This window comes from Somniosus microcephalus, chromosome 1 (genome assembly GCF_052327205.1).
Source record: "Somniosus microcephalus isolate GS21.2 chromosome 1, FLI_Smic_1.0, whole genome shotgun sequence".
In the NCBI taxonomy this organism is placed as follows: Eukaryota; Metazoa; Chordata; class Chondrichthyes; order Squaliformes; family Somniosidae; genus Somniosus; species Somniosus microcephalus.
In genome coordinates this window covers 161558155-161580006 of record NC_140987.1, presented here as the reverse complement: position 1 = coordinate 161580006, position 21852 = coordinate 161558155, and positions in this window count along the sequence as shown.

Genomic DNA, 21852 nt, shown 5'->3' with positions numbered 1-21852 from the left:
TCCCGGCAGCCTGTCCCTGCGGGAAACAAGTTGCTGGAGGAAAGGGCCCCCGGCTGGGGGCGTCTGCTTAAACTGTCCGTGCCGCCGTGAGCGGATTATGTCCAGTGGTGGCGTGTCACCACAATAGTTTATTTTATATTATCCTATTTTCTTCTGTCCTCATCTTCCTAGACCATTACACTGGGACAATACAGATGTACTGCAATGGTCTTTTCTAACCTTGTACATTCCTGTGTTCCTTTACTGTGTCTGAGAACACAGACGGGGGCGGGGGGTGATCTAGGAACAACTCACTTGCTAATTTTCTCTGCCTTCCTGTAATGTTTTCATAAATTGATGGTCTTCTGTGTTTACCCTTAAATACTGCAAATGATGTCACTTGAGTCAGACATTGCTACACATTCTGTAAGTTTTCAATTTCTACTTTCCGTTTGATGAAATACTCTCTGCAGCAGGAAATTGGAGAAGGAGAAAGAACTGCTTTGAGTCACTCATCATCCCGGTGATTCAGACTGCAAAGTTAATGATCCGGGGCACAGTTTGAAGCAGCTTCTTAAAGGAGATTACTAACATTTACTGAAATTAATTTGTGTTTGTTCTGCACTCTGTTTTAATTCACCAAATCTGAAACATTTTAATAAGCTCCCTGTTATTTATCTGGCCTGTCACTGATTTTCTTTCTGGAGTATTTTCATGTTATTGCTTTTAGTTGTAACTGACATTTTTTACAGTAATTATTTAGAAAGTGTTTTGTTAGAAGCTCAGCGGTCGTTTTAAATGATTAAAATTGTACCCTGGTCACAAGCATTGCAGGAATCGCAGATACTATGATCTTTATCTATGCTGTTTTTCAAAAGAGTCAGGGAGAGTGAGGGCATTACGATAGCTCCCCTGCTTGGTGGAGGTTCAATCACACAAACCTCCTGATTCAGCGCTCCTCCAGTTGCTGCAGCCTTTTTCACAGGAAAAAGGGAAGAGAAAAATGGAAAGTGAAAAGGGAGAAAAAGGATAATAAAAAAGTCAAGGGACAGAAACAGAGATAGACCTTTACAAGGTATATATTAAATACCTGTGTAGATTTAAAGAATCATAGAATCATTACAGCACAGTAGGAAGCCATTCGGCCCGTCGAGCCCGTGCCGGCTCTCTGCAAAAGCACTTCAGCTAGTCCCATCCCCCGCCCTTTCCCCATAGCGCTGCAAACTTATTTCCTTCAGGTATGTATCTAATTCCCTTATGAAAGCCATGATTGAATCTATCTCCACCACCCTTTCAGGCAGTGCATTCCAGATCCTAACCGCTTGCTACGTAAAAAAGTTTTTTCTCATGTCACCTTTGATTCTTCTGCCAATCACCTTAAATCTGTGCCCTCTGGTTCTCGACCCTTCTGCCAATGGGAACAGTTTCTCTCTATCTACTCTGTCTAGACCCTCATGATTTTGGGCACCTCTCAACCTTCTCTCCTCAAAGGAGAACAACCCCAGCTTCTCCAGTCTATCCACATAACTGAAGTCCCTAATCTCTTGAACCATTCCTATAAATCTTTTCTGCACCCTCCCTAAAGCCTTCACATCCTTCCTAAAGTACGTTGCCCAGAATTGGACACAATACTCCAGTTGTGGCTGAACCAGTGTTTTATAAAGGTTCATCATAACTTCCTTGCTTTTTTACTCTATGCCTCTATTTATAAAGCCATATGCTTTTTTAACTGCTTTCTTAACCTGCCCTGCCGCCTTCAACGATTTGTGCACATATACCCCCAGGTCTCTCTGTTCATGCACCCCCTTTAGAATTGTATCCTTTAGTTTCTATTGCCTCTCCTTGTTCTTCCTACCAAAATGTATCACTTCGCACTTTTCTGCATTAAACTTCATCCGTCACATGTCCGCCCATTCCACCAACCTGTCTATGTCCTCTTGAAGTCTATCCCTAGCCTCCTCACTGTTCACTATAATTCCAAGTTTTGTGTCATCTGCAAATTTTGAAATTGTGTCCTGAACACCTAAGTTCAAATCATTAATATATATAAAGAAAAGCAGTGGTCCTAGTACTGACCCCTGGGGAACACCACTGTATACCTTCCTCCAGTCCGAAAAACAACCGTTCACCGTGTAAAAAAGAGAATTCTATTAATGCTGTAATATGGATAATATGGATTTGTTGGAAAAGGCAGAAGTGAACAAGAGGACAGAAAGAAAGAAAAAAAGATTTGGATTTATATAAATCCTTTCACGAGAGAGAATGACGCAGAAACAGAAGTGAAACAGAACAGAAATAAAAGTCACAAAATTCAGGACAGGTAATACTGAGGCAGAAATGGTGCACAGCAGAACATATGTTGACATACTGTACGTGGCGATTCCCATGTTAACTTCTGCCTTGGCCGCAAATTATCTATGAAAAGTCAGCTTCTACCTATGCAGTGGATTGCGTCCAAGAGCTTGTGTGCACAGAGACAACATTGCTGAGTGCTGCTGCAATGATTTAAAGGACGGCCATATTGGAATGCAGAATAATTTTCTTTTCCCTGTGTAAGGGGTGGTGTGTGGGTTGTTTGTCAGCTTCACCTCTGACTCCTTTGAATGGTTCGAATCACTCCCACTCCCTTTTGTTCTAGACTTTGGACTTATTTGGGGGTTGTAATGAACTTGCACAGACACCTGGGTTGCTCAAAAGAATTCAGATCTTTATTTTGAGACAGGAAAAATATACAATACAATAAAGCTTATACTCTGAAAGGGTGGGGAACACTCGGAATAAGCGAGGAAGAATTACAATGTACAAAATCCCTTACCCTCCCAACCCCACTACACTAGCTAGGTTGGAATCCAGAGGACCAGGAAATGCTCACCAAAGCGACTTTCTTGACAGATTGTAGAGGTTCACGATATTGGGGTTCTCCTTAGTTGTGGCGGTTGGGGCCTGCCGTACCCCAGACGTGTTAGAAGACTGCAGCTGCATTGGGTCTTCAGTTTGGGTTGGTCCGCTGATGTGGTTAGTCACGCTGTTGGATGTATCGGGTGAGTACCCAATTTTCTTTGGTTAGGGCTAGTTTTAGGGTCTTTTGTGTCCAAATCTTACCCAGGGGTAAGTCAGACTAGCCTATAGAGTGGAAACAAGTCGTTGGTTCGTGAGTTTTTCGGCGGTTGGTTTCTTGTCGGTCACGGTGGCCCAATATTACCTGGTTGGTGGTACAGGAAACTTTGTGCTATCCGGAGGTGAGCTATCTGGCAATCTGGAGCCACCGGCAAAAATCAGCAGCCGTTTTTTATTCTTTTTGTTTGTTTTGTTTGCTTTGTTTGAACAGTCAAGCTGTGCAAGGTCTGTAGCTATAGCAACAGCTTCATATACAGAGCTTGCAGGCCACACCCGAGTGTTTAGAAGCTGTTGCTAAGCAACAGTGTTTGTTGTCAAATACGGAGATAAGAATCTCCGTATCTCTCAACATTAACTCTGGAGAGTACGGTAGTTTTGAGGCAACGGCAGCAGCTCGGTCCTGTGGGTGCCGGATAGCACAAAGTTTCCTGTAATATGGGTGGTTGTTGGTTTCTTTAGGCCTTCAGTTGCCGTGACTTCTGTTCTCCTTTTTGTTCCTTCGAGTCTCTGATGATGGTGATCCGTTGAGTTGTACTGTGCTCTCGTTGGCTGTGCTGAACTTGAACTTCTTCTCCAATGATGAGCAGAACTGCGATCTTGAACTGACTGTCCACTGAAAAGGCAGGCCTCAATTAGACTTGTTTGAGGCCTGGCTTATCTGACCGCCAAATCTCGGGTTTCTTTGTTAAATTTGGCAGGCTCGTTATTTTTAATAGGTTTTAAACTTTAACGAGCTTCAGGGATGGCCCATCTGAACTTAACGAGTTTCGGGGATGGTCCATCTAATCCCTTAGTTGACTTTTAACTGGTTTTGGGATTGCCTTGAAACTAGTTTAAAAATGTAAAACATTTGTAAATCTCTTTGATTGGTTTTGGACTGCTGTTTTAATGTTGGTTCCTGTTGGACTATGTTCTTTCCTTTGTGTTGCTGGGGACATGTACTGTTTTATTCATGTACTTGGCTCTGCAAATTCTGGCAGGAACAGGTTTTATTGTCTTTATGTAAAAGGCTGAGGTGGCCCAGGGCATTCCCAGACTGTCCAATATCCAAACTCGGGGGCCCACCCCACCTCCCCTGTGTCACAGCCTTTTGCAAGCCTGAACATGTCTTTTAAACTAGCCAAATCTTCCTGGGATTTTTATTTTTAAATCCCTTTGGCCCAATAATTCCTTAAAACAGTCCAAAATCTCTTCCTTCCTTACATTTAGGGAAAATGTGTAATTTAACTCTTTGAATTCTTCTGTTAGGCCCAACCATATAATTTATCCTTTTTACAGATTCCTTCTGTGATGTTCCAAAATCATTTTAAATACGGTTATTCTTCTGTTTTGGGGTTTTGCAGAATTTTGCAAACCTTATACCTACTAAAAATGAAATAACAGCTGACGCTCCATACAATAGGATAAAGAGTTCACAAAGGAGGAAACTAGTTTAATTTTCCTATACTAAAGAGTGAACACAGTGAACAAAGGTATTTTGTATTGTAATGATGCTGAATGTTCAGCATCCTTCAGTTATGTTAATTACTTGTTCACATTGAAAAGTACAATCTTTTTAGATTTGAAATTTGTAAGGCATCGAGATTAATTTAAAAAGCAATCTTGGTTAATTGAGAAAACAGTGGTGAGGAAGCTAAAGCAAAATAACAACAGAAAATGCTGGAAAAACTCAGCAGGCCAGGCAACGTCCGTGGAGAGAAATTAGAGTCGACGTTTCGGGTCGAAACCCTTCTTCCAAACTGGAAAGGAAATGAAATAGATCGAAAGGAGGGCTGGGGAGGGAACAAAAGAAGTGAATAGACATTAAGAGGTATTCAAAACGAGACGAGATGGTAATAGGACTAGTGAAGAGACAAAAGACGGCTCAGATTAGGTGTGAAATGTACTGGCAGAATGAGAGACAGCTGCCATGTAAAAAAAAAGAGGAAGGGGGGGGGAGGGAAAATCCAAAACAAAGGGGTGGGGAAAAAAAAATATAAGGAAAAATGTAATAGGGGCCGAGGTTATGATCTGAAATTGTTGAACTCGATATTGAGTCCAGAAGGCTGTAAAGTGCCTAATCGGAAGATGAGGTGCTGTTCCTCGAATTTACGTTGAGCTTCCGTGGAACAATGCAAGAGGCCAAGGACGGTGAGGTCCGAGTGGGAATGGAGCGATGAATTAAAATGACAGGTTCGACCCGAAACGTCAACTCTAATTTCTCTCCACGGATGTTGCCTGGCCTGTTGAGTTTTTCCAGCATTTTCTGTTGTTATTTTGGATTTCCAGCATCTGCAGTATTTTGCTATCAAGCTAAAGCAAAAGTTTATTTAAGGTTTCCCTCATGACCCACACATAAAATACATTGATTAAAGAAATGAAATAAACATTTTGAAATTAAATCAATGGGGTAGATTTTAACGTTCACAGCCAGGCGGAAAACAGGTACCAGCAGATGAGTTGCTCGTTATACCTTCTGTTCATTGAAAGCCCTTTCTGTATTAGAGACAGGTGTCATCCAGTTTGCATATCATTGCTCAGTTCCCATCAGAAACTGAACAGAAAGAGACAGAAATTTAATCTTGTCAGCAATTATGTTGCAGGAAAAGATGATGAATAATGTCAGGGAGAGACGGTCCATGGGAGAGCGATGAGGAGGGGAGGAGTGGGGGCATGGAAACTAAGCTTCAAGAGTTGCCTCTTTATAAAGAGAAGATACTCACTCACCATCCTGGAGAAGTTGATGCGCTAGTGGCAGTTACAGGCTAGTGCCCAGATGATGCCTTTCTTGACCAGCTCTCTTGACCCCTCCACTGCCTCTGATTTGTCAAACTGCTTGTCCAACATCCAGTACTGGATGAGCAGAAATTTCCTCCAACTAAATATTGGGAAGGCCGAGACCATTATCTTTGGTCTCCACCACAAACTTTACTCCCTGGCCACCATTTCCATCCCTCTCCCTGGCAACTCTTTGAAACTGAGCCAGACCGATCGCAACCTCGGTGTTGTGTTTGACCCTGAGATAAGCTTCCAACCACATATCCGCTCCATCACTAAGACTGCCTACTTCCACCTCTGTAACATTGCCTGACACCGACTCTGCCTCAGTTCATCTGTTGCTAAAGCCCTCATCCATGCCTTTGTTACCTCTAGACATGACTATTCCAATGCTCTCCTGGCCGACTACCATCTTCCACCCTACATAAACTTGTGCTCTACCATAAGTCTACTGCTTGTATCTTAACTCGCACCAAGTCCTGTTTACCCATCACCTCTGTGCTCGCTGACCTAATCCAGCTCCCTGTCTGGCATCGCCTCAATTTATAATTCTCATCCTTGTTTTCAAATCCCTCCATGGCCTCGGCCCTCCCTATTTTTGTAACCTCCTCCAGCCCTAAAAGCCTTGAGATGTCTGCACTTTTCCAAATCTGGCATCTTGCGCATCCCCGATTTTAATCGCTCCACCATTGGCGGCCGTGCTTTCAGCTGCTTTGGCCCTAAGCTCTGGAATTCCCTCCTTAAATCTTTCCACCTCTCTAGCTCTCTTTCCTCCTTTATAAGATACTTCTTAAACCAACCTCTTTGACCCAGCTATTGGCCATCTGTCCTGATATCTCCTTCCGTGGTTCAGAGTTAAAATTTTATGGATAGCACTCTTGTGAAGCGCCTTGGGATGTTTTGCTACTTTAAAGGCGTTATGTAAATGCAAGTTGTTGTTAGATTTGAGGCTTTAAAAGGCAATGTTTTCTCTCAGCAAGCATAGCTTTTGAATGTTACTCTTGATGATTCAGTGGCAGTCATCTTTCCATGGCCACATACTAATATCTGTTGCTCAGTCCTCCTTGTAGCTCAATCCCAACCATGGAGGAAGATGGAACAGTCCACTCCGGCTGCCACCCTGCCCACACACCATCACCCACCCTGTTATTCTTTCCATTAGTTCCAAGTGCCAGCCCAGAGGCAAGCATCGGGAGGTATCAGGATAGTGAAGGAAGAGTATCGAGTGTTACATAATGTACAAGTGGTTAAGAGGAGGGGTGGGGTTGGATGAAGAGGAAAAGGGTGTCTCGGATCGAGAGTTTAGAGACGCCGGCTGTGAAATTTGGCACCTGAAAGAAACAGCGGCCGCCTCACTTCTGTGGCTGCCATTTTGGGCAGGTCGGCAGTGTGGCCGTTGCCTGCGCTCACTGGAAAAATGGCAATGCATCAGATTGTGATGCACGACCTGCTATTTTGGATGTTGCTGCTCAAATGTACATGCTCTCCAAAGCACAGGTGAACCTGCACAACGGCCCCCCCACCAAGGCTACATGAAGGGACACACGCAACTTTCAGGTAAGTTTTGATTTTTGCTTTTGTTCTGGTTCCTGTACAGTTTATTGGAATAGTGGCTCAGTGTAAGACATTTAAAAAGTTGATAAAATATGCAGGGAGGGCAAGGAGTGCTGCTGGACGTTAGCAAGGCTTTGGCTTTTAAAGGAAGGCCTCCGAGATCACCACTTGCTCCCAGTCCTGGGGGCTCTAGTTGCCGTCCACCTTGGGCTGCAACATGGCATGGAGATGGAGCAGAGGCAGCAAAAGGGACAAGCTGCTCGCAGTGGGAGGAGGAAGAGGAAGAGGAGGAGAAGGAAGAGGAAGCAGCAGAAGAGGAGGAAGTGGAAGAGGAGGAGCAGGAAGCGGAAGAAAGAAGGCAACCCAGACAGCCCCTTTCTGGCCAGGATATCTAGGATGGAACCATCTGCCTGCGGTACCAGTGAACTCAATCCCAATTCCCCTTTCAACATTTTGCCCCACACATTACTTTCCCTCTGTTACTGACCATCACAACGCACCTTGGCCACATTGCTGAAATAAGAACGACCACAAAGCAAACTTTCCAATCCAACTTTATCCATATATGCATCCAATATTACATCAAATAATCAACTAATCACCCTTGTGCATTCCCTTAGTGACTATCTTGTATGTGCCTTTGTCTATCCTAGTGCTCCTATGCAGTGCTACCCCAGTGGCTGCAGCATGGCTGGTGGAAGGCTGCTGACTTTCAGTGGGGGACACTGCAGATGGCCTAGCAGGACATCATCGAGGAGCTGGTGGCTAGGAGTGTGAAATCGAGTGATGGTGTTTCTTCCTCTTCTTCAACCTCCTCTCCCTTTTCTTGTTTAACCACTGGTTGGGAAGGCTGGATTTCTTGGGTGTGTGAAATGAGGAAGGCACAAGGGTAGGGTTGTGATGAGGGGAGGTGGGAAAGCAAGAAGTGCATGCTTATGCCATGTGCAGCTTGTAAATCAGATGAGATTGTGGAATTACGGGGCAGTGGGATATGAAGAGGAGGATAACATACGAGGATACCGGCATCTTGTATTCTTTCAGCCCTGCCGCTGGCCAAGGGCTCAGCCATGCCACTGCCAAGAATGGCCAGCACCGTCTCCTCCAAGGCGGTGAGGTGAAGCTAGGAATGTGAGGTGTGCCTCGTGTTTGGTAGAGATTGTTGGTAGGTGAGTAATGGGGTCATACATTGAGCCGTGTGTGAGGCTAGTGGTGCAGTTGGTACGAGAGGCATTGACTCACCTTGACCACTCGTCTGAGGTGATAAAACTCTTTGGGCATGGCGCCAAGTCCTGGGGGGGTGACACTGCTGGCAGTGACGGCCTTGGTGATCTGGTCCCAAATCCTTCGTTCTGGAGGTCCTCCTGGTCCCCTGTGGGTAGATGACCTCTCTTTCAGTGCTCACTCCCTGCACAAAGCTCGAGTGCTGCGTCCGAGACCCTGTGTACCCTTTCCTTGGCCTGTTGAGCCATTTACGTTTGTGCTGAAGCACTTTTATTATTTTTCATCAGCAGAAGGCAGCTCAGCTTTAAGAGGTGCAGACTGACTTAAGAGGTGCAGGCTAGCTTTAAGCAAAGTGAGCTTTGAGCAAATATCACAAACTTCAGCCTCCCTGCTGAGCACACAGCCTGTCAGCAGTGAGTTCAGCGCTGGGCTGTGCGCTGAGATCATGTAAAGTAGCAGGCAACACGAATTTTACATGCTGCCTGAACTCCTTTCAATGGGCACGGGCAGATCGTGCATCGCAGTGCCCATGCCTATTTTTGAGCTTCATTGAATTTCGCCCCCACCAGGTCTTGGCTGAGGACCATTGGGACACTGATCTCATGGGTCCTGTTTTCAAGGGAGTGATATTAATAGAGCATCCACCCACTTTATCCCAGAAAGTGCAGCATCTGACTGATCAGGTAGATGAGTCTATCACCAGCATGTGGAGGATCATTGAGGAGGGTTTCTCCTCACTGGATCATTTACTTGAGAATGTGACATCTCTGGGAAGGCCTGCAGAAGCTGGCCCTATAACTGAGGTCTCTGGAACACTGTCAGCTTCCCATGTGGCAGCTCGGTCGGCTGCCTTGGGTGACCTCCTTAACAGGAGCATCAACAGGAAACTCACAGCTCTGATAGAGACCATTCGGTCTGCTTTAGCACCAATCAATGCCCTTTGTGGCCCATTAGGCAGGTCTTCTCAGGATTTAGAATTATTTCAGAAATGCAGGTCCAGCCAGCCTCTGTTGGATGAACACATTGGTGGGCAGTGGCAGGACTACATTGGTCAGGCATCTGCACTGGAGATGCAACTTACAGTTGCCCCTTCCTAGGAGTCGTGAAACAGAATGAAATAAATCTGATCATTTGAGTTGGCACCAGAGACAAATGACCATGAAAGCTCTCAGACAAAATCGGATGCTGGAAATCTGTTTCTCTCTCCACAGATGCTACCTGACCTGCTGAGTATTTCCAGCATTTTCTGTTTTTATGAAAGCTCTCGGACTATTGTAGTATCCCAACTGGTCGCAATGTCCTTCAGGACCTTGTCTGCGTTGCATGTGACTGCACTTGCACACTATGTGATTGACTCATAATGCCTCAAAACAACAAAGGTGTAAGATAACTATCTGGTTCATGCTTCGCTCTTGCTGATCATAATCTGCATCCAGATGTTCCTCTATTTTCCAAGTTGGATCATCATTCTCCTGAAGCTGGTGCCGTTCTCCAATGCATAATTATGTAGCATGGAGCAAGCAATGATGATTCAGGAAACTCGTGCTGGAGAATATTACAGAGCAAAACCAGGACTGTCTAAACAACAAAATTGTGTTTATAGTTTTCCAACAGCATGGTCTGTAATTACTCTGACAATTGTTTGGACCTCATTGTATCTCTCCTCAGCATCACTGTGAGTAACTCTGGCCAGGACTGGAGAGGGTACACCTTATCTCCCAGAACCATCAAAACACCTGCCTCTGGTATAGGTGACTGTCTCATTATAAATGCAACATGGCAGCTGCCTGGCACCATGCACTGATATGCAGGATCTTGCTTTAGCACTAACCCAAGTGGCTCAACAGGCCAGGGAAAGGGCACCCAGGGTCAAGGACGCAGCACTCGAGCTTTGTGCTGGGGATCAACACTGGAAGAGAGGTCCTCTATCCACAGGGGGCCAGGAGGCCCTCCAGAAAGAAGGATATGGGACCAGATTGCCGAGGCCATCACTGCCAGCAGTGTTGCCCCAGAACCTGGCTCCAGTGTCTAAAGAAATTTCATGATCTCAGACAAGTGGTCAAGGTCAGTGAATGCATCTTCAAAAGCCGTCTCCTACCAACTGCACCACTAGCCTCACTCACTGCTCAATGCATGAATCCCCCACTCCACCAGCCCCCCACCATCACTCACCTACCAACAATCTCTGCCAAACACGAGGCACAGCTTACACTCCTAGCTTCACTTCACCCCTTTGGAAGAGACGGTGCTGGCCATTTAGGGGCATGGGTGAGTCTTTGGTCAGCGGAGGGGCTGAAAGAATACAAGATGCCGGTATGCTCATACACTATCCTCCTTCTCACATCCCACTTCCCCCTCATCCCACAATATCTTCTGATTTACAAGCTGCACATGATGTAAGCATGCACCTCTTGCTTTACTCCCCTACCCTCACCACAACCCTCCCCTTGTGCCTTCCTCATTTCAGTCACCCAAGAAATCCAGCCTGCCTAGCCAGAGGAGGAGGAGGAGGAAGAAGATGAAGAAGAGGAAGAAGAAGGAGAAGAAGAAGAAGAAGAAGAAGAAGACTTGATTTCACACTCCCATCCACCAGTTCCTCAAGGTCGTCCTGCAAGGTCACCTGCAGTCTCCCCCACTGAAAGTCAACCGCCTCCCACCAGCCATGCTGCAGCCACTGGGGTAGCACTGGATAGGAGTACTATGATAAGCCATCGCACACACAATACCCTCACTGAGGGAATGCAGAAGGGTGATTAGTTGATTCCTTGATTTAATATTGGATGCATATATGGATAAAGTTGGATTGGAAAGTTTGCTTTGTGGTGGCTTTTATTTCAGCATTGTGGCCAACAGAACACTGTGATGGTCAGCAACAGAGGTAAAGTAAGGCGTGGGACAAATGTTGAAAGGGGAATTAGGGTTGTGACTGTGACAAAGGTAAACTATCCCTCCTCATCCTTCTTGACTTGTCTGCAGCCTTTGACATGGTTGACCGCTCCATCTTTCTCCAACGCCTCTCCACCATCGCCCAGCTGGGTAGGACTGCACTCACCTGGTTCCATTCTTATCTTTCTAATCATAGCCAGAGAATCACCTGCAATGGCTTCTCTTCCCACTCCCGCATCATTACCTCTGGTGTCCCCCAAGGATCTATCCTTGGCCCTCTCCTATTTCTCATCTACATGTTGCCCCTTGGTGACTTCATCCGAAAACACAGCATCAGTTTCCACATGTACGCTGATGACACCCAGCTCTACCTCACTACCACTTCTCTCGACCCCTCCAAGGTGTCTAAATTGTCAAACTGCTTGTCTGACATACAGTTCTGGATGAGCAAAAATGTTCTCCAATTAAATATTGGGAAGAACGAAGCCATTGTTTTCAGTCCCCGTCACAAACTCCTTTCCCTAGCCACTGACTTCATCCCTCTCCCTAACATCTGTCTGAGACTGAACCACACTGTTCGCAACCTCGGTGTCATAGTTACCCTGAAATGAGCTTCTGACCACATATCTGCAGCGTAACAAAGACCACCTACTTCCAACTCCATAACATCGCCCGTCTCCGCCCTTGCCTCACCTCATCCGCTGCTGAAATGTTCATCCATGCCTTTGTTACCTCTAGACTTGACTTTTCTAACGCACTCCTGGCTGGCCTCCCACATTCCGCCCTACGTAAACCTGACGTCATCCAAAACTCGGCTGCCCATGTCCTAACTTGCACCAAGTCCTGTTCACCCATCACCCCTGTGCTCGCTGACCTACATTGGCTCACAGTTAAGCAATGCCACGATTTCAAAATTCTCATCCTTGTTTTCAAATCCCTCCATGGCCTCGCCCCTTCCTATCTCTGTAATCTCCTTCAGCCCCATAACCCCCTGAGATATTTGCGCTCCTTAATTTTGCCCTCTTGAGCATCCCTGATTATAATCGCTCAACCTTTGGTGGCCGTGCCTTCTGTTGCCTCGACCCTAAGCTCTGGAATTCCCTGCCTAAACTGTCCGCCTCGCTACCTCTCTTTCCTCCTTTAAGATCACAGAATCACAGAAACCTCACAGTGCAGATAGAGGCCATTTCGGCCCATCGAGCCTGCACCGACACATATCCCACCCGATCCCCGTAACCCCTACACCAACACATATCCCACCCTATCCCCGTAACCCCACGTATTTAATCCCCCTAACACTAAGGGTCAATTTATCATAGCCAATCAACCTAACCCGCACATCTTTTGGATGCTCCTTAAAACCTACCTCTTTGACCAAGATTTGGTCACCAGACCTAATTTATCCTTATGTGGCTCAGTGTCAATTTTTCAGTCTTAAAATACTCCTGTGCAGCGCCTTGGGACGTTTTACTACATTAAAGGTGCTTTATAAATACAAGTTGTTGTTGTTGTTGTTTTCACTGATATCCCGGCCAGAAGGGGGCCGTCTGGGATGCCTCCTTCCTTCCGCTTCCTCCTCGTCTGCTTCTTCCTCTTCCTCCTCCTCCTCTTCCTGCTCCTCTTCTTCCTCTTCCTTGCTCTGCGAGCAGCTTGTCCCCTTTGCTGCCTCTCCTCCATCTCCATGTGATGCTGTAACCCAAGGGGGACTCCAACTAGAGCCCCCAGTGTTGCGTCCGTGAATAATTGAGACACGGACAGCAGGAGTGAACAAAATAAGTCTTTACTGGTGGAAGTCCATAGTGAAACTAAAAACACAGAGGCTCACTAGCGCCTTTTATACAGGGGTGGTCACTGCCGGTACTGCAGTCTGAGACCAGTTATTCTCTTAAAGGTACATACACGACAATTCCTCCCCTTTTAGATAAACAGTACATAACATTCATTTAACAACTAAATGATAACTAATTACAATCACAATTACTGTTGCTAGATACATTGGTTAAGTTTAAGCAATTATAAGTTCAGTCTTTGAGGAGGCTTCCTGATTCTGTCTGGATAACGCCTCTTTGGGGTATCAGGTTCTTCTGGCAATGTTGAGTCAGGATCAATGTCATTGTTTGGTTCGTCTGCTTCCAATATTACCGGTTCTGCGGTAGCTGCAATTGGAACGTCGATTTCATTACCAGGTGTATCAGATCGTGGTGTGGAGTTGACGTTTTCCAGTGACTCTAGAATCTGGTCAGCATGGCGTCTTACAATGCTCTCCCCAACGTCCACGGTATACATGAGAGGTCCTTGTCGTGTACAAATCGCTCCTGGCTGCCATTTCTCAGTGCGGTAGTCCCGGGCCAAAACTGGTTGACCTATCTTAAAACTCCTGGTCGGCCTTTCATTCATATTCTGAAACTGCCTGTTCTCCACATCTCTTCGGACATTTGGCTTAACCAAATCCAAGCGGCATCGTAGTCTTCAATTGAAGAACATCATGGCTGGAGTTTGGTTGGTAACTGCATGTGTCGCATTCCGGTAGGCAAACAAGAAGTTGTCCACCTTGTGTTGTAGGGGTATATCTTCATTACACATTGTCTTGATAGCCTTCTTAAATGTTTGGACAAACCTCTCGGCCAATCCATTAGTGGCTGGATGATATGGGGCAGATGTGTAATGCTTAACACCATTGTTCTTTAAGAACCTCCGGAACTCTTCAGACACAAACTGTGGTCCATTGTCAGAGCAAATCTGTTCAGGCAGCCCATTCCTGGCGAATATGGTTCGTAAAACTGTGATAGTTTTTTCCGTGGTGGTTGAGGACATTTTTATTACCTCTGGCCACTTTGAATGTGCATCCACCGCAATTAAAAACATCGAGTCCATGAAGGGACCAGCAAAATCAATGTGCACCCTTTGCCATGGAGATGAGGGCCACGCCCATGGATGCAGAGGAGCTTGTGGTGGGGCGTTTTGGACCTTCTGGCATCCTGCACAGCTCTTGGTCATCTCTTCGATTTCTCTATCGATTCCCGGCCACCACACAAACGCTCTTGCTAAGCTCTTCATTTTTACCCCACCCAGATGACCCTCATGAAGCTCATTGAGCACTCTATCCGCCAACTTAGGTGGAATTACTACTCTGGATCCACACATCAAGGTTCCTCTGCACACTGACAGCTGTTCTCTTCTCGGCGAGAATGCTGGCAACAGTGGTTCGCCATGTGATGGCCATCCCTTCACCGTTAAATCATAGACCCGTGATAGTGTCGGGTCATTCCGTGTTTCCTTTTCTATGTTTGCATTCATCACAGGGAGACATTAGACTATGGTCGAGTGGAATAACTCCATTGGATCCACTGCAAGGTCTTCTTCCACCGTCGGCAATGGTAGACGTGGCAATCCATCAGCATTTCCATGCTGTTTAGTTCCTTTGTACTCGATGTCATATTGGTGTGTCCCTAGGAAAAGGGACCACCTCTGCAGCCGTTGTGCTGTCATTATCGGTACGCCCTTCTGAGGGTTGAAAATGGAGACAAGAGGTTGATGATCGGTTAGTAGAGTAAATTTTTGACCGTGCAGGTAGTGATTGAACTTCTTCACCCCCCACACTAGGCTGAGGGCCTCTCTGTCAATCTGGGCGTAGTTACGCTCGGCAGAAGTTAACGGGCGTGACGCAAAAGCTATCGGCCTCTCTAAACCATCAAGGAATTTATGTGACAGTACCGCCCCAATGCCGTAGGGAGACGCATCACACGCCAGCCTGATTGGCAGTGCTGGGTTGTAGTGAGCCAATACTTCCCTTGAAGTGATTAAGTCCTTACTCTTCTGAAAAGCACGCTTACAATCATCGCTCCATTCCCATGCTACCCCCATTCGTAGCAGGGCGTTCAGTGGATGTAGAATTGTCGACAAATTCGGCAAAAACTTATGATAGTAATTCACCAATCCGAGGAATGACCTCAGTTGCGACACATTTTCAGGCGCTGGGGCCTTAACAACCGCTTCAATTTTGTCAGGGGACTTATGTAACCCCTCTTCATCAATCACGTGGCCACAATACGATATCTGTTTCTTAAAAAATTCGCACTTGGGGCGGTTGGCTCGCAGCCCATGTTCCCGTAGTCTAGTGAGCACCTGTTCTAGGTTGTTAAGGTGTTCACTGTCATCTTCACCTGTTACAAGGATGTCGTCCAAGTAACACTGAGTCCCCAGAATCCCTTGCAGAACTTGTTCCATCGCTCTTTGCCATATCGCCGGAGCCGATGCTACTCCGAATACCAATCGATGATACTGGTAAAGACCTTTGTGAGTGTTTATCGTGAGGTACTTCCTAGAGGACTCCTCAACCTCCATCTGCAAATATGCTTGTGCTCGGTCAATTTTTGTAAAACGCTTCCCTCCAGACAGTGAGGCGAAGATGTCTTCTATCCTTGGAAGAGGATATTGTACTGTGTGAAGGACAGGGTTCACCGTCACCTTGAAATCCCCACAGATGCGAATCTTCCTTGGCTCCCCGGACTTATTGCTTAACGTTTTCTTCATGACAGGAACGATGGGTGTCGCCCACTCGCTCCAGTCGACCTTAGACAACACGCCCGCCTTCTCCAGATTCTCCAGCTCTGCCTCGATGGCTGGGCGAATTGCATATGGTACCGGTCTTGCTTTGAAAAACTTGGGAACTGCATTCTCTCCTATTTTTATCGAGGCAGTTACGCCTTTAAGCGTGCCCAGTTCTTGTTGAAATACCTCTTTGGCGTTAGCTAAGATTGTTGACAATCGTCCAGGAGTGACGTCTTCATCATTTTTACCGTCCACCGTCATTGCATGAATGGAGTGCCAATCTAAGTTTATCTTCCTGATCCATTCCCGTCCCAATAACGGTGGTCCACCATTTGGCAGTATGTAGAGATACAATTTCCGTATTTTCTTGCCATTGTATTCGACAGGCACCCTTATTTTTCCTCTGGGGTATACTTTTTGCCCCGTACACGTCCTCAAGACGATGGATGTCTCTCTCAAGGGTATGTGTGAAAATAGCCGCTCGTAGTCTTGTCGATTCATGACGGTTAGCGCTGATCCTGTATCCAATTCCATTTTAACTTGTGACCCTGCTATCGTGAGGGTGACCCAAATGGTTCGGTGATCCTCTTTTGCGATTACATTGTGAAGTTTGAGACAGCTTAGTCTCCTGTTCCCGGATTCACTATCGCTCATCTGGTCTTCGGAACTACTGTCCGTCATCTTTTGCACTTTCTTGTACGGTTCCTTAGTAGCCTTTTTGTTGTCGCTGGTCTTCTTCCCAGACCTGCAAACTCGTGCAATGTGTCCCATCTTCCCGCATTGCCTGCATATTTTGTCTTTGGACCAGCAGTCCTTCTGGTCATGGTTAGTTCTGCCGCAGCGATAACATTTTGCAAATCCCCGTGTCATTTCGTGGGTGCCGTATTCCTGTGGTTTTTGTTGAATTTCTGCAGCTCCCCTGGCTGCTGCTTCATACGATACTGCCACGCTAAAAGCCTTATCTAGCGTCAGCTCTTTCTCTGAGAGTAACTTCTTCTGTGTTCCTTCACTCAGGAGTCCACAGACAAATTTGTCCCGTAGGGTATCTGCCAGTCCTGCTCCGAACTGGCAGTGTTTTGATAGCTTGCGTAGTTCCGTAAGATACGCAGCATTGCTCTCATCTTTGTGCTGAGTTCTCCTGTGGAATTTAAATCTTTCTGCTATCAACAGCGGTGCAGGGTTTAAGTGTTCCTGTAGGACAGCAACAATTTCGTTAAAACTCTTCGCCTTCGGTTTGGCTGTAGTAATCAGGTCCCGCAATAGGCTGTACGTTCTAGCGCCCATTAAGTTTAGCAATATCGATGCCTTTTTCCCCTCCGCTATTTCGTTTACCTCGAAATATACCTCGACTCTTTCCACATATGTGGTCCAGTCCTCTATTGTATTATCAAAAGCAGTGATACAGCCAGTCTTCGGCATGTTGCAAATCTAAAATGGCGCCTCCCGCGCTTTGCCTTCTTCCCCGATTTAACAAAATGGCGCCTCCTGCGCTTTGCCTTCTTCCCCGCTGTTGTTAGCGCTGCTTTCCACGGTTTCTTGCCCGTTTAATATTGATTTTTTTTCTTTTATTATTTTCCCGTCGTGGAGCGGACCCTCTGGGACACTTCCCTCCCTCTTCTTAGGTCCGAACGCTGCCTGGATTCGAAGCACCGGCCGCGCCCTGTGTGCTCCACCCTCTCTCTCTCTCTTTGCTTCCCGACTCGCTGCCCAGCCCCGTTGAAAAGCCACCCAATCGAGCTCTAGCCCGCCGCAGCCCAGGAAGGATCAGTGCACTACCTGCCACCATCCCGATTAGCTGGGAAACCACAGACCGAGGAACCCAGCCTGGCTCTGGACAGTCTCTCCTGCAAGTTTTCAATCCGACGATTAGGAGGGCGGTTGCCCATGGTCGACGCCCATTTCTCGAGTTTCTTTGGATTTTATTTATTTTTCTTTCTTCTGGCTTCGACCTTCAATAACGTCGTCTGAGGTGCTGCCGAGTTGCAGGTAAGTTTGTTTCTTACTCGTCGCCAGTGTTACGTCCGTGAATAATTGAGACACGGACAGCAGGAGTGAACAAAATAAGTCTTTACTGGTGGAAGTCCATAGTGAAACTAAAAACACAGAGGCTCACTAGCGCCTTTTATACAGGGGTGGTCACTGCCGGTACTGCAGTCTGAGACCAGTTATTCTCTTAAAGGTACATACACAACACCCAGGACTGGGAGCAAGTGCTGTTCTCAGTGGCCCTCCTTTAACAGCCAAAGCCTTGCAAATGTCCAGCAGCACTCCCTGCACTCCCTTCACACTTTAACAACTTTTTAAATGTATTAAACCAAACCGCTATTCCAATAAAATGTAAAAAACCATTACAAAAGCAAAAATCTAAACTTACCTGAAAGTTGTGTGTGTCCCTTTAAGAAGCACTGGTAGGGGGTCCGTCATATTGCTGCACGCACGTTCTGCCGTGCATCCTTTGGAGAGGACATTAAAAGAATTGGCGATGTCCAAAATACCAGATTGTGCACCAATTCAGTGTTGCACGTTGAATGACGTCATGATCTGACTCATCTAAATACCTGGAGCGAGCGCAGGCAACGGTAGCACTGCTGACTTGCAGAAAATGGCGGCCACCGCGTTTGTGCCGGAAGTGGGCGGAAGTGAGATGGCTGCCATTTTATCTTCCAAAGCGGCCTTAAGAGCCGGTGAAAACGGGTCCAATTTCCCGGCCGATACCTCTATCCTTGTTTATTTTCAATTATCAAATCACTTATAATTACAAATTCAAACCAAGCAGAACATTCTGTTCAATCCAATCACAACCAAGCCAATCATTGCTGATGACTAGAATAAAACAAATAAACTGAAGTAATCTGTGAGGGATTTCAGAATGGAGATTCAGGTTTGGGGAATTATGAGTGCATGGTCAGCATGTAAATCAGTGCTTGATGTATAGATCTTGGAAGTGATGTTATCAGCAACATTTTACTGCTAAGCAGTTTCTAAATCTGCTAACCAGTGTACCATTTTATGCATTCGACCATATACAAGAGTCAAAATGACTAGTCTAAACACTGAGAAGCAAATCATCGACTTTATGTGTGAATACTGGAATCTGAGTATCAGCCTGGGCTCCTTGTGGTTATTATTATGACTTCCAATGACGCAGCTGAAGGTATTAGATAAAGTAATACAATAGATAATGCAAATTCAGCCCATTTCATACTAACAAACTAACCCTGAACAAAATTGGGAAAATTGTTGTATGTTTTGCCTGACCTTGACACAGTCTTGATTTAACCCACTGGCTGCTTCAGATATTTTATGTTGCTAAGCCAGTCACCATGTGATAGGGGTCGTGCCCCACAATTAACAGTGCTAAAGTTTATCATTTTACAAATGAAGTTTGTTTGAGATAGCTTTCCTATTTTTGTAGGCGAGACAGAGATCGTCCAATGTAAGCATTATTTACAGATCTTGCTTGATTCCATTTTGCACCTTTATCGTCTTGCATCTGGGTTTCATCAACAATTATGACAATATTTCTGAACCTAATCAGGTATTATACATGAGGATAAAACCATTCAGGGTTCTGCCCAACATTTTGGCCTTCTCATGACCATTCCAAGGAAGAAGCCTGAGGCCCTTATCAGGCCAAAGATTAAAAGATTCCCCGCAAGGAAAGGAGAGGCAGCCTCTTAAAGACAATGACCCAGAATTTGCGGTGGGTAATGACGGCTGTTATTACCCCTCTGAAACTGACCGCAACTTCAGGATTTAGCACATCTGCATCTAAACATGGAAATCCTGAAGTTGCAGTCAGTCATTCACTGCTCCGACACTGGCTGTGCTGTGGATCCCACCCTCTATAGCCGGCGATCAGTGTAATCAGTGAAAACAGTTAAACTGACGAAACCGTGGGCTTTTTTGTGATAATATAGCTGTTATGTAGTCTATTTAGATTTTCAAAAATCATTCGCTAAAGTGCCACACAAAAGGTTATTATACAAAATTAGGGCTCATGGGATTGGGGGTAATATATTAGCATGGATTGAGAATTGGTTAAAGGAAAGAAAACAGAGAGTAAATGGATAATTTTCGGGTTGGCAGGTTGTAACTAGTGGGGTACCGCAAGGATCAGTGCTTGGGCTTCAGCTATTTTCAATCTATATCAAGGATTTAGATGAGGGGACTGAGTGTAATGTTCCAAGTTTGCTGACGATACAAAGATAGGTGGGAAAGTAAGTTGTGAGGAGGATGTAAAGAGGCTGTAAAGGGATATAGACAGGCTAAGTGAGCGGGCAAGAACATGGCAAATGGAGTATAATGTGGAGAAATATGAAGTTATCCACTTTGGTTAGAAAAGCAAAATATTTTTTAAATGGTGAGATATTGGAAAATGTTTGTATTCAGAGAGACCTGGGTGTCTTTGTACACAAATCACTGAAAGTTAACTTGCAGGTACAGCGAGCCATTAGGAAAGGAAATGATATGTTAGCCTTTATTAGAAAAGGATTGGAGTATCATAATCATAATCAACTTTATTGTCATTGTTAGTGCACAAGTGCAGTACAACGAAATGTAGGCTTGCGGCTCCCGAGAGTAAAGATGTCTTACTGCAATTACATAGGGCCATGGTGAGACCACAACTGGAGTACTGTGTGCAGTCTTGGGGGGGGAAATTAAGTCGCGCCCCCTTTAGGGCGCTAACTTTGCCGGGGCACTACTTTTAGCGGCCTGAAAAAATTAGTACCCCCGCGGCCAAAATTCACCGGTAGGGCCCAAAGAGGGAAGCGGGGTGGTATTGGAAGCGCCCTGCCATGCTCTGCGGCATGTTGTGCCACAGTACTGCAGGCCTTCCTCCTCTTCTTAAAGGGGAGGGGCCTTGCACAGCACGACCCAGGGCTTAGCTGGGCCACCAGGGATCGAAGTGCTGGCAAAAGAGCCCGGCACTCAAAGAGAAGTGCTGGGCTCAAGGAGCGCAGCCAGCACTCCGCAGGGCGGGGAGGGCTGCAGAGGAGGTCGGGGATGGCAACGGGGGCAGGTGCTGGCAGGTGGCCAGCAACAAAAATGGCCGCTCGGCACCTCCTCTTTAATTTACTCCACCCCGGCCGCAGGTAGGCCCCCCTGACCCCGTCGGACATAGCGTCTGGCAGTAAGTCAGGGGGCACTACCGAAGATCACGGCTGGGGTGCTGCGCACGGCGGTGACATCATCGCCGGTGGCGCAGCACCGCGGGTTGCTAACAGTTACCGCCGCCGCCAAACTCCCGCTGATGGGAGGTGCAAACAACTGAATTTTTAGGCCTTGGTCTCCTGACCTAAGGAAGGATATACTTGCCTTAGAAGGAGAGCAATGAAGGTTCACCAGACTGATTCCTGGGATGGAGGGCTTGTCCTTTGAGGAGAGATTGAGTGGACTAAGCCTATATTCCCTAGAATTTAGAAGAATGGGGGTGATTTATTGAAACATACAAAATTCTTACAAGGTTTGACAGGGTAGATGCTGGGAGGATGTTTCCCCTGGCTGGGGAGTCTAGAACCAGGGGTCACAGACTCAGAATTAGGGGTCAGCCATTTAGGGCTGAGGTGAGGAGGGATTTCTTCACTTAGAGGGTTCTGAATCTTTGGAATTCTCTACCCCAGAGAGCTGTGGATGCTCAGTTGTTGAGTATATTCAAGACAGAGGCTGATCAATTTTTGGATATTAAGGGAAGCAAGTGATATAGGGATAGTGCGAGAAGGTGGAGTTGAGGTAGAAGAGCAGCCATGTTCATATTGAATGGCGGAGCAGACTTGAAGGGCCGAA